The 13,515-nt window shown below is 43.2% G+C and overlaps 1 protein-coding gene across 12 annotated transcripts in view; it reads right to left on the minus strand.

The window, feature by feature from the left end:
* The window catches only part of si:dkey-237h12.3 (teneurin-3), a 335,946-nt gene that overhangs the window by 178,954 nt on the left and 143,477 nt on the right, over positions 1-13,515 (minus strand). For all 12 annotated transcript variants that reach the window (XM_064345147.1, XM_064345148.1, XM_064345156.1 and 9 more), the window contains one exon: positions 10,056-10,124. The gene's annotated coding sequence lies outside the window, so the exon portion shown is untranslated. The remainder of the gene's footprint in view (positions 1-10,055; positions 10,125-13,515) is intronic.

The raw sequence follows: 13,515 nt of genomic DNA on the forward strand, positions 1-13,515 counted from the left end.
CCCCCCCCCCCCCGCTGATAATAGAGAGTACACTTTTCGCCAAAGAGTACATGGACTGGTGCCAGTATCATTTCCTGCCTCAGTCCAGCAAGTGTAGCTTTCTCACCCCTGTATGAATTTAAGGCTACGGTTCTGAGCACAGGCAGTCAATCTCACCCTGTACCCTGTGTTCTAGTTCAAAGGAACACAGTGCAAACATTCCGGCAGGCTTATTAAAGACTTTTATAGTCTGGGCATCAAAAGGTATGAAGGAATGACGGAAAATAGTGCATTAAAGATTCACATTTGCGGTACGCGTTAAGGTAAAGTTGTAGAAATACAGAGACAGGTGATGACACAGAGAACGTACAGGGTGAATGTGGCTTTTTACACTCTTCATTTAAAAGCCCTTAACAGATTTATAACTTCCTGAGATGAGTGCCAAATTTTTCAAAATTTGGAGTGGTGTGGCGATCGGGTCTAACCCCATGATGATGTAACATGCACTTTTCCACATAATGAGTTAAGAGCACTCAAAATAATTTGATAAAGTTAACCGATTAATATGTACTTATTACGCAAATTGAGCTCGTCATCTCATTTGACGAAGAGTATCAGTGCTCTTCATCACCAAGTTAAGATCTTCTCGTAAAAGTTAAAAATCAGCCAGTGTTCGATATACACGAGTTCTCACAGAAACCCGCAGCACAATCATTAAATTAAGTTTTATTTCAGTTAGGCAAAACTAAGTTAAGATCGGGTACATGGAAAAGTGCTAATTCAGGCCTGCAACCATAGGCATTTGGAAGCCATTTAGAAACCATGCTCATATTTTATTGTTGGCTCTCCCTCCCCTGTATTAAATATATTTCAAGTGAATGCAGAGAAAATCTCTATTTTACCCTCCTACTGGTGGTGTGCAAATTCTGCTCTGCATACCCAAAATTTAATCTCAATATCTTATGATTAATTACCAGTTGTTCAGCTGCAGAATATCGAAACTGTCGAAACTGAATTATTTATAAGGATGCAGGGTGTAATCAGCCAGTACCTACATAAAGACAATGTTTCTGAACACAATACCTCAGAAGTGAAGATGAAAGTGTGTATTTATATTGGTCCTGACAAATGACCCGATATGACCTTTCACACACCCATCTGGAAAGGCAAGGAGAGAATGTAATATTTCAGAGAGCGTATTTATAATTAGTGTGCAGAGAAACAAGTGTTATGTGATCCTGAAGTCATCTGATGATGTGACGACAACAAAGACAAGATTCAATGAATAGCTCCCAATAGCACCCCCGACACAAACACACATACACCCACATACACCCACACACACACACACACACACACATACACACACTCATACACATACACACTGACACACACACACACACGTGCACACACACACATGCACACACATCCACACCCACACGCTGACACACACACGCATCCACACACACCATGGCTCACTGAGCCAAACTGGCCTACAGCCAACATCAGTGATGTCAGACAAAGCGAGCAGCACAGAGATAAAAATAAAGAGAGAAAGACTATCGCTGTGAAACCCAACGCCCATCACATGTTTATTTTTCATAGGTGAAACGGTCACACATGAAAAAGAATGCTGATCTAGGCAAGATTCTGCCAAGGGGAAAGAATACATACATACATACATACATACATACATATATATATATATACATATATATATATATATATATTATATATAATTTTTTTCCCCTTTAAGGAATATCCAAGACTCACATGCTTCAAACAGAAAGAGGATGGGCCTTTAGACAGCTCTCAGGCTGACACTCCAAAAGGTCAAATTGCACACAGAAGGACATGTTTGGGAAAACGTGGCCAATGTGAATGACAATTTTTTTAAAAATTGAGTCACATAAGGCTCAGTAACATTTCTAATGCTTTCCAGATCACAGGTACAGTACCAGGCAAGGTCACATTAGGAAGAGTTTTGCAGCAGGAAGTTTTGCCTTGTCTAGAAGCCCCGCCCCTCTGCCTCTGCGGTCCCTGCACTACAACGTTCCCCTCCCTCATGACACATCCTGATTTTGAGCCTCTTGATCCAAACAAAATTAGTTTCATCTTCAGCTTTAAAACGAGTGTGGCCATATTCGATGAGGGTGAAGGCAATCAACGGGTGCTGCAAGTACTGTGTGCGTACGGCAGGTAAAAGGATGCAAAATGAGTTCATGTCAGAGAAACTGCAACAGACATTTTGAGCAAATTGGAGATAAAGCCACTTATAGCAGGTGAGATTAAAACTCTTTGACTGAGCAAGATGTGTGGGTTTCACTGCAGATATCCAGATATTAATTTCCTAAATCCAAGCTCACTTCAGTGTATGGTGGAGTGTACACGGTAAAATGTTCAGTCTTACTGTGTATGTACAGGCCACATTATTACTTTTATTGTCATGTGCTTGTATTACATAAATCCAGCTGAAAAATGTAATTTCTGACAAGTGACAATATCCAAGGAAAAATGTCAAATGGCTTCCTGCACCATTCTTTCAAAAATGAATACACAGAGACATAAAACATAGTCATGTCATCTCATGATCACGCGTGTTTAATTAAGCGTTCACTTTGATGAAGCGGTCGTTACCAAGAGCACGAGTGACCAAGAGAGTGGCCAGTTCAGCACCAGATCTCCCAAGAGACCATGCTTAATGACAGCTGGTTGTCACCACACGTTCACTATTGAGACCGATCGTAAAATAATACAAGGTGCAACAATGCAGAAACAAATCATTTTTGCATAATGCATGCAGGTGCGCCTGATCCAGACGTAGAAATAGGTTGTACAGCACGGCATATAATGAAGACGTACACAATAACACAACCTGAAGCTAACTTTGCATAATTGCATTGCTATTTTTTATTTATATATTATTTCCATGGCTTGAAACAAATATCAGAACATTGCTGTTGTTTGTGCAGTGCTTCTGAGCACGCACACCATTTTTTAAGTTGATTATAATAATGAAAGATAATTGCTGCGTAATTTTCATAATGTGTAATTAGTCTTCTGCACATTTCAGGAGTATTTGTGATTGCTCTGCATCCTGATAACTTCAATGTTAGAGTATTCACAATTAATAAAAATAAAAAATAATTAATGAACAATACTAATGCTAATAATAATAATTCCAATAATAATAATAATAATAATATTCACAAAATTTTCAGAAGTTTTCCAGTGCCTGCACAAAAAACATCACAAATGAACGATTCAAAAAGAGTTTGACTTTAAGAGCACTACAGCTCCACCCAATTCCATTTATTCACTTAAGTTTCACTTAAACTTGCCTCATTGTGGGATTTTTGCATTCAAATTAAAAACAGCTATTAGCAAAATCTGAACAATTATCAATAGAAGGCAAATTCTGTGAAGAGGTCTATAAAAGTAGGTCATTAACTAGCTCAGTCACCAATTTCATTTTTATATATCAGTCAGGTGAAACTTTTTAATGTAACCTGACAAATAGAATAACATACATCTGGTCTATAACTGAAATAATTACGTATAACTACATGTAGAGTGTTTGCAATGCAATATTTGAAGTGTGATCATGCCTGTAAACGTCCACTTCCAAACTCATGAAATCAGGATGCATATTTACTCTCTGAATACAGAAAGACAATGGTGTACATCTGGCATTTTGGCACAGAATTAACTAGATCTCATCAGTCCAGTTTCCAATTCCATTGGAAAAAACCCTGTTGCAATCCAGCCCTCCCCCACAAATGAAAAAGGAAGTGTCTGTAAACAGATATTTGCTATGAACGCACACAGTGAATTGTGGCACTTCAAAAAGATTTGCTTAATGTCAACAATGCTGATTTGTCTGTACACAATTATCAGTATTGCAGTGTACGGTTCTGTAGTGTTCCTTGGAGTTTCCAGGCTTAGGCACAGCTGCTCACTGGAGCGTTGCTATCCTGTGCCGTTATATGCTGCAGAATTTAAGATTCAGGGGGATGTTTCTCAAAGAATCTGGTGCTAGAGACAACCCCCCACCCAAAAAAAAAAAAAAAAAAAAAACAATCAACAAGGTCCACTTCCTGCCGACCAAATGAAATCCATCCCAGACCGATTCGGAGCGCGCCCGGGAGAAGCACGCCGCCGGAAACGCTGATGTCTGAGAAACCCGACGGAGCAAGAAGCCGGCCGAGTCGCTGAAGCTTGATCTGCTTATCGGCGCTCACAGCTCCGGAAAAGAAAAACAACCCGAAGAGAACCGCGCAAGAACCGCATCCGCCAACCCGCCGGGTTCAGAACAGAGCTACGCGAACGAACGAGCGGCGCGGACACCGCTAATGGAGTATCACCTGCTCCTGTCACAGCCCTAATTAATGTGTCCCGTCACCTCTGTTTGCGAATTCAGGGGATTCAGCTCTCCCTGGTAACCTGAGCACTGCCTCTACAGAGGCTAAGAGAGATGGAGAGATGGAGAGAGAGAGAGAGAGAGAGAGAGAGAGAGAGAGAGAGATGGAGAGAGAGAGAGAGAGAGAGAGAGAGAGAGAGGGAGAGAGAAAGAGAAAGAGAGATATACGTGCTTTAGTTTAGCTCATTCAGAAAGCGCTCAGAGTGTAAGAGCCAGCTTTGATCCCTGAAGAGCCATCGTAAGAAAGTGTGGGGTCGGGTAATGATAACGTTTGTCAACAGCCCCGCGCTACTCCTCCAGCGCAAGACCGTCCCCCGCAGAACCGCAACTTCGGGGCTCGCAGTCAGTCGTCTACCGGGATGCGCGCGCGACGCGCTGCAATTTGGGGGAAAACGCGCATTTTGCACCTCAGATTTGCACTTCAAACATAGGCGGCCCATATCTTCCTCACAGATCACATTCCTTAAATCCAAGATTGCAGTCTTACTGTCATGCTGAAATGCGCCGAGGCAAGCTGCATGTAGACAGGCGTCAATGCCTCTGTGAAATTGCCACGCAGGTGCTCTAAGTGGTATACATCTAATCTTTTAAAACGAAATACAACACACTTACTACGCTACAAACTGAATATATTTAGCGGAACTAAGTAACGCCTTTGAGCTTCTAGCACTCATCATTTTAAGAAGTCGTGTAGTTATGGCCATGCCCGATTTAGATGGATCAGCCTCCAGGAACACACTGTACAGTACAGCATACCAATGTGAACACACGGCCAATGAAAATCCTTTGATGACCGCATCGATTTTTTTATTTTTTTTTTACCAAATTAGCGTAAAATGTGGGCCCGTCAGTACAACAGCACATTAACGGCTGACGACAATAAGCGTTCCCTATATTACCAGCCGCGGCCTAGCAGACACCTATAATTAGTGAATGCCACTTCCAACTCCCTTTCAATTGGGAGGAAACCCCCCCAGCCCCCACCCCCCCAACCAACAGACAGCCCGCCATAGCATTTACCCATCGAAAGTCCGTTTTTAACGCCTCTATTCAAAATTATAATTCTTTGCTAGGAGAAAAAGACCATTTTGTTTAGATAATACCTAATTAACCAATCTCTACTTTTAAGAAACAGGATGTCACACAGCACAATGTGTGTTCACAATGGGCGGATTCCAAAGGGTGTGAAAACTCACGGAAAACGGCTGAGTTGAGACAATATGAACATGGGATCAGAGTAGCCTAGCATGCACACAGCACAGTGGCATATTCCTCATATATAATGTAATTTGCATGTTTTTTTATTTATTCACTTTTTTTTTCTCAGATGGCTGAAAGGAACAGTGTGGTTAGTACGACCCAGTCATGGCAGGGTTTCATCAGAGTGGAATACTGGCTGACACCACATTTCCGTGTCCGAAATTTTTAAAAAAAATAATAAATCATAAAGTTGGTCTTTCGTTCTGACTGTGACAAACAGTGAACATTTCTGAAGCTAAACTTACGTTGGATGCCACCTGGGTGCATTGGGCATCAGGCAGCTGTACCCACCCACCGGGGATTAATTGACACCCGAAAATTCTATGACACCCACAGACATTTCAGTGGTAGGTTATGCTCTGGAGAGAGTGACAATGCAGGCATTGAGTCAGCTGTGCCCCCTTTAAGAGATGATCACGCCCAATTTGTCGACCTCACTGGTAAAGTCAAGCTCAGTCCCCTTCATTGTTATGGCTATTATTCTCCTCCATTACCAGGAGAAAAGCAATTACTATATTTATGTGAAAAAATGATTCAATTAAAAATTGTCCACAAAACATTGATTGCACCAAGCAACAGAAATGTTACAGTATATTGCATCATGCTACATCCGCATGTTTTAGTGTGACCCGTAAGTGTACATACAGTATTAATGAGTAGCCACCAAATTATAGCACAACGACAGATCCAAATTACACCACACCATCGCGTGATAGGTAAAGTCCAAATGAAAAGCTTGCATCTTCAGTGTGTTTAATACATTTTTCTTTTTTTGGGAGGGAGGGCGGAGGTGGTAAAGTACAGATCAATCGTTGGGTGAGGATTGGCTTGGGGGGTGGGGGGGTGGTTGTATTTCAAACGTTTCCCTCTCAGCGGCAGTAAGTGAATCTCGGGAAGAAACTCGCCCGCGTCGCTCGGAGCAGCTAAATTCACTTGGACGAAATCCAGCCGACGGTGATCGTTCTCATCTGCGGAATTAAGTACGGATGGTCTCTGGCACTGACGATTCTGCAAACGTCCATTTCATTTCACTAACATAAACACCTTAATAGGCTCCTGAGCGGAAACAGACTCTCTATCAAGGCCTTTTTTACCTTTTCCCTTCAGGGAGAATGGGGGGGGGGGGGTTTCAATACGGTTTTCATTACAAGGGTATTTTTTGTGGACACAAAATACATCACATATTGCCCCCTCTATTGCTTGAAGAAATTTAAATGAAAATAGCATCTCGGTAATACAGTTGCAATGAGAATGAGACCAGGATATGCGGTACATGCACGCGTGAGTCTGCACACGCGTTTTAGAGGGTATAAAAATACTTCTCCGAGATTTGGAGGGAAGAAAAGGCTCTGCTTCCTGCCTGCGGGGAAACTGATTCATCGCTGAAGTGCACCAGCTATGTCATTATGCTGTGACATCACCGGGGCATAAGTAATTGAGTAAGACAAAAATGAGTCTGCACCAGCTCCGCGAACAGACGTCGGGGGCTCCAAAGATCATTTAACTGTCAGGACTGAATGAGGAAGACATTCAACCCCAACGCTGGAACAAGGAAACGGGTCGCTGTCAGCTTACGGTGTCAACTTGTCTCAGTTCTCTGGGGAGTTAAAAAAAAACAAAAAAAAAAACACCAGGTTTACAAATGATTATGATTTTAACAAGCCATCTGGTAACATGAAATCGGATAGGCTAGGAGGACGGTACGGTACATACACTCACAAACACACACGCTCACAATTTGCAGGTGTGAGGACGCATTCGCAACAAATTTAGGAAACAAAACACGGGTGAATGGTGAAGAATACTGCTAAATCTAATCGAATCAATTTTATCTGTATACTGATTTTTGCAGAAATCTGTCAAGCCAAAGATGCTTTACAGAGCAAAAAAAAAAAAATCACTGGTCAATGCAGAAAGTACCCACATGAAAACTGTAAAATAGAAGTTTATCTACTAGTAAACTCCCAAGGTCTCAGAGCAGCCCAACCGAACAACAAGACAAAGCAAGACTGCTTTAAGTAATAAACCAAAACCAACAAACATCTTCTTCAGTCAACTCCAGAAACAGCCCTTGGCTGTGCACTGTATATATGTTATCACAACAGTGCATATAACTTACGAAATGTTTCGCCTGCAGTCACACTCAAATCCCATAGCAGGGAACCCTTAATATAAATATACGACGACCTGGAGCTAATCAAGTTCACACATTTCTATGAGAAACAAGAGGATGGGGGGAAAAAAAACCTTAAAAGCAAACTGGGTAGACGAGCGAAAAGGTCAGGAAAACTCAGGTAAGGGCTCGTGGTGTTTGACAGTGTGGCGTGCTGCTATCCGAATTACGAACTTTTGCCATGCGCAAGATTTTATTTCCATGGGGGCTTCCGTGCCAAACGCACACTCCTCTTTTGACTACATCTCCCCAATTGCTCACACAACAACGGCGTTTCGAGAGCTCTGTTGGTGCTCGCAAAGCCCCAGTCATTACTCGCAGGTCAGGAATTTTGATTGAAAAGTTGACCTCTATTTTTCACGGCACTGTCAGGTCTATCGTGAACAAAGAAGCTCGGCTACCGGCAACTCGACTTCAAAGCCTCAGCGTCACTAAGAGAAAGGTATTCTCACATTAGCCTCTCACGTATTATTAAAAAAAAATGTTTAATCTGCTCCTTTCCAGTTCACGTATTGGGCAACCTTAGCCTTGGATACGAACAATGATCATACAGAATGCATTGAGTGATTATGAGAATTATGCAAATCACCTAAACTGACGAGTTAAAAATGAAGTATTAAATCACAGCTTATTGCTTTGACATTACATTTTTAACATTTTTTAGCAGCAGCAGCAGGAGTGGTAGTAGTCGTAGTAGTAGTAGTAGTAGTCATAGTAGTTGTAGTAGTAGCATTTGTAGTAGTAGTAGTTGTAGTAGTAGTAGTAGTAGTTGTAGTAGTAGTAGTAGCATTAGTAGTAGTACTAGTAGCTGTAGTAGTAGTAGTAATAGTAGTAGTACTTGTAGTAGTAATAGTAGTAGCATTAGCAGTAGTAGTAGTAGAAGTAGAAGGTATAGCAGCAGTACTGGTAGCAATATTCTGCTTTTTTAATGCACCGATTGCTAATCAGTCATCAGTGTGGAAATCATCATTGCTGGGCCATGATCCAATATCTGCCAGGGATAGCCTCATGAATGCCTATTCACACGAAGCCAGGCCCATCGCTTGACCGCTCTATTTGCTGCAGCCATTTTACTTGAGATTCGTTAATTGGACCGCACTGTGTAACTCTTTCCACGACGGCCCGAAGAGACCTGTATCTCCTTTTCTCTGTCCATTCACCCACCCGTCACTCATCACGTTCACTCGAACGTCAGCTTATCGAGTAAGGTGTGTGCGTGAAAAGAAAAGAAAAGAAAAGGAAGAAGAAGAAAAAAGAAAATCACCACACTCAGGTTGTTTTTGCCTTTCCCTCACAGGTCAAGTCAAAGAACAAACATGTCAGTCTTTTTAATTAAGTGAACGGCCCAGACCTGTTCCAGCAGCCGAGGAGGTGAACAAAAACCTTGATTAAAATCAACAGCCCTGAAAGACCCTTGGGTGCCAGTATCAGGATACCATTATTGGCCGCTGGGTAACTTTTGGTAGCCTTAAACGACGCAGCCCAAGATGCACTGAATGAAACAATTCCACCAAGGAATCAATACCCGTAAAGCGAGCGGAGAAAAAAAAACATATTAGCAAAGCTCGCGGCCGCGTTCGCGCTGTCGAGGGAAATGAGTTGTCGGTTGGGCTGTAACGGCTCAGACAAATGTTTTCCTACTTTGATTTGCCTTCGAATTCAAACTCTAACTGAAACGGAAGCTTCTGGAAGGAAAGTGCCAGTCAAGTAACGGCATTAAAATAAATAAATAAATTCCCCGATAGTAGCTGCTACTGTATTTACATCCCTGGATTAGGCTGTCTCGGTCCATTTTGTTCTGGTTTTTTTTTTTACCAGAGAAGCTGGATAATGCCACATTTCAATGCTGGGAAATACATCACAGGACATCACAGAGCAGAATAAAAATGTACAAAGAGGAGATTAGACTCACATCCATACTGCCAGACTTTAAAGACAGGATTTGCGAACATGGGCACATATTCATAACGGATTTTGGATCCACAATGGAATGGATAGGGTCGGGACATAAACAGGTTAAAACTGACTTGAGATCATCTCACCTCCCCCAGAGGTGCCTATGAACATGAGCACGGACCAGGAAATTGAAGTTAGACAACTACAGAAGGTTCTACACTTGTAGCATGGAGCTATTCCCCCCCCCCCCCACCCCCCCCATCTTGTTCAGTATTCTCTGCATGGTGCATAAATAAAAAAATAATAATAAATAAATAATATACTCACATAGGAAACAGCGGGTGCTGGCAACAGTCATGAAAGCTTGGACTTGGTCTCAGATTCTTGTCACTATTCCTGAGGAGACACAAACAACAAAGATTATGCTGCTGAGTATAGCAGTATCTTGCAATGGATTATGGCTCTCCAACACCTACAACATGCAGAATACTTGCACTGGACATAAATGCTATATTCAGTCAATGTCTGGTAAAATTCTGCTTACATGTATATGGTGCTCTAAGGCTTTGCTGCAGTTCTGTTAGTTGCGTTAATGTTGTTCAGCATGCAGCCAAGTTATGCCCTCCAAGATGCACCAACTGATTTGCGAATTGACACAAGGCGGAAGAAATACTGGAAAAAACAGAGCAATTAAATCTCATTATACAACGACCAATCAGATGATGAAATTAACTCAATTGCGCAATTATGCAACACAGCAAATTGTTACGGTGGTCCAAGTGCATTTGACCCCTTAGAACAATTAAAAACCAAGACGGAGTACTGTCGGGACAAAATAAACCCAATCAGAGCACATCTCCAGCAAGCGCAAATGATTCGGTAGGTCTGCTCCCCGTTCCAAAGACGGCTAACGCAAGCCCACTCCCACCACATTCAACCCACGACCCAAGAATAACGGCACACAACGTTTCCATGTCGTGCAAAGTCCCAGCAGCGGGGACGACTAAACCGTGAAAACTTTTCAAGGTTCGGTCCTTCGGGGAGGCAGTGGCACAGCCTGAAAATAATATCGGTCTCACCCAGAGGTAAAAGTAACTGATTGAGTGCACATCGTAACCCAACACACAGTGTCACATGTCTGGCACAACAGCACCGCACAGGTCCCGTCATCCCAACCACAGTGGCTATAGCATACGCTCCATCTAAAACCACAACACACTGCCACAAATATACTTCTTCAATACGGGTATTTGTGACCAAAAACAAAAACAAAGTTTCACATTTATCTAATATGCACTGTAGCCTGGAACATTATTATTATTATTATTATTATTATTGCCAATGTCAGTGAACTGGAACAGCACATTAGACATTTGAATTTAAATGCATAAATGCACCATGGTGATGGGAACATAATGGTGTTACCGTGGGAGCAGGAACACTGAAAATGTGACCCGTAACATATCAAAAGCAATTTCCACGAAACGGCATCGGGAATAATTGAGTAATTCACTCTGAGGACAGCTGCCGAAATGTCCCGATGCGTCGCTGAAAAACAGACAGAAAAGGAAAGCGGCAGCGACTGTTCGTTGGAGGCTGATCACTAGGCCACGTTTACACCGACTGGTGTTAGTGACCCAATTCAGAGTTTTTTTGCTCATGCGGCACTGATCGGATATGTACTATGAATGTGCTAAAAGGAAGAAAGCACAAGCGATCGGTCTCCTAAACGGATCTGAATTTCCCGACCTTTTCTATTCGCACGTCGTTCAAAATGCGATATTCTCATATTTTTTTTTTACATTTGAATTACGCTTGACGTATACTACATGCACAAACACTCTCTGCCGGTTACGGTGAATGTTAAAATAAATTAAATGGAGGATGAAGGCTCGGTCCGGTGGCAAATATCGAAGCAACGTGCCTTTTAAGTATGTGGGGCGAAGAGTCAGTATAGGCCAAAATACAGGGGATGTTCGTTGCGGACCTAAGATGCTTCGAAAAGTAATAGCTTGAATTATTATTTCTGTCTCATTTTGGCCGTGGTTTTGTGGTTGTTTACTTTTATATCGGTAACCAAATCGTTGTGTATGCATGCAGGTTGTTTCTGTAAACTGTGTGAGCACAGGTATCGGACATAGGTCACTTTTAAAAGTGTATTTAAACACGTTTTCAAAAAAATACGACATGGGCAAAAAATCTGACTGGGCATGAAGACCTGCAGTGTAAACGTAGCCTTAAAGACTGTTAATTAAGGATAACGTGTGACAGGCAGCCATGTTTCCCGCAAGACCTTTCATTTCAGTTTCCAGAAACAGATTGATTTTTCAGGCAATAACAATGACCATTAAGCCAAAATTGCAGAATGACTGTTATTTGCTTGGCCAGTTTCTAAAAAGGTCTGGCAACACATGGCATCTGCAGGTCTAAACAACACGCAAAAAACAAAAAGAGCATGCTCCATTTTACACGACAAAAATCATTCACGTAATTACACCTTACATTTACCCAAGTGCATCATTAGGCGAGGGTGGGAATTCTTGCACACGCTCAGAATGGCAAGCACAAAGGAACGAAAGGAAACCAGCCATTGCGAGAACGTCGTGCTTTTCAGTCCGAGTTCACTTCACTTCCGACCCAGCCCCCCACTGCACCAGGAAGCCGAACGGTGCGGTGTTATGAACTGGGGCTGAGGCCGCCCCGGGCCTGTGGACCTTGTTAGGAGGGAGGGGGGAGGGAGGAGAGGAGAGGAGAGAGAGAGAGAGAGAGAGAGAGAGAGGTCAGAGAGAGGAGAGAGAGAGGGGGGGAGTCAGAGAGAGAGATAGAGAGGGGGAGAGAGAGAGACGGGGACAGAGAGAGAGAGAGAGAGAGAGAGAGAGAGGGGAGGGAGGGAGAGAGAGAGAAGAGGGGAGAGAGGAGAGGGGCAGAGAGAGAGAGATAGAGAGGAGGGAGAGAGAGAGAGAGAGAGAGAGAGAGAGAGGAGGGGGCAGAGATTTGCAGACAGTCCCAGACACCTGGCTTTCAAAGGACCACCGAGGGAACCGGAGAGGAGGCCCCCGAAAGCACTCAGAAAATGAAAGTGGGTTTGCAGGCGAGCGCTTAGCGTGGGCGAGCCCCCCACCCCCCCCTCCCCCCCCCCGGCCGGGGGAAAGCCGGGGCCTCGCTAATAATCTGATACTAATTTCAGTTTGGTTCACAGGCTGTGCAGTGTTCCAGAAGGAGCCCCCCCCCGCCTTCCAAAACCCCCGACCCCCCCTCCCACCCCCCCCCCCCACCCCACCCCACCCTCCAATCAACGGTCCCTGGATTCCTGCGTGCCGACTCGACCTCCCGTGTCCCCGGGCCTCGAACAGGAAGAAGAAGAAAGGACGTCGGGAGAATGGCGCGGACAACGCTCTCTGTTATACCAAACGGGCGGCAGCTCCAGCCAGCCCCCTTCACCGCCCCTGGGCTCTCAATAACAGACCTCACCTCCGTCCTCACCGAACGGGCTCCAGAGCTGGGGGGGGGCCTCTATACCAGCAAACAGGCTCCTGCGCACCGAATACCAACAACTGAAAATACAGTTTGAATAAAAGATAAAAGACAAAACTGAAGCACTTATATGTCGGGTAAAAGCATAAAATTGCCATTTGGCTTTTTTTTCTTTTTGTTTAGATTCGTGTTTTTTTATCCCCACCAAAGAGCACCTCCCAGCCACCAAAAGTTCTTTTTTTTTTTTTTTGCAGTGTTTCCATGTAGTGCTTTTTTACATTCTTTTTTTCCTACTTTATTATGTATTCACACT

The sequence above is a fragment of the Anguilla rostrata genome, chromosome 7 (assembly GCF_018555375.3).
Source record: "Anguilla rostrata isolate EN2019 chromosome 7, ASM1855537v3, whole genome shotgun sequence".
Lineage (NCBI taxonomy): Eukaryota > Metazoa > Chordata > Actinopteri > Anguilliformes > Anguillidae > Anguilla > Anguilla rostrata.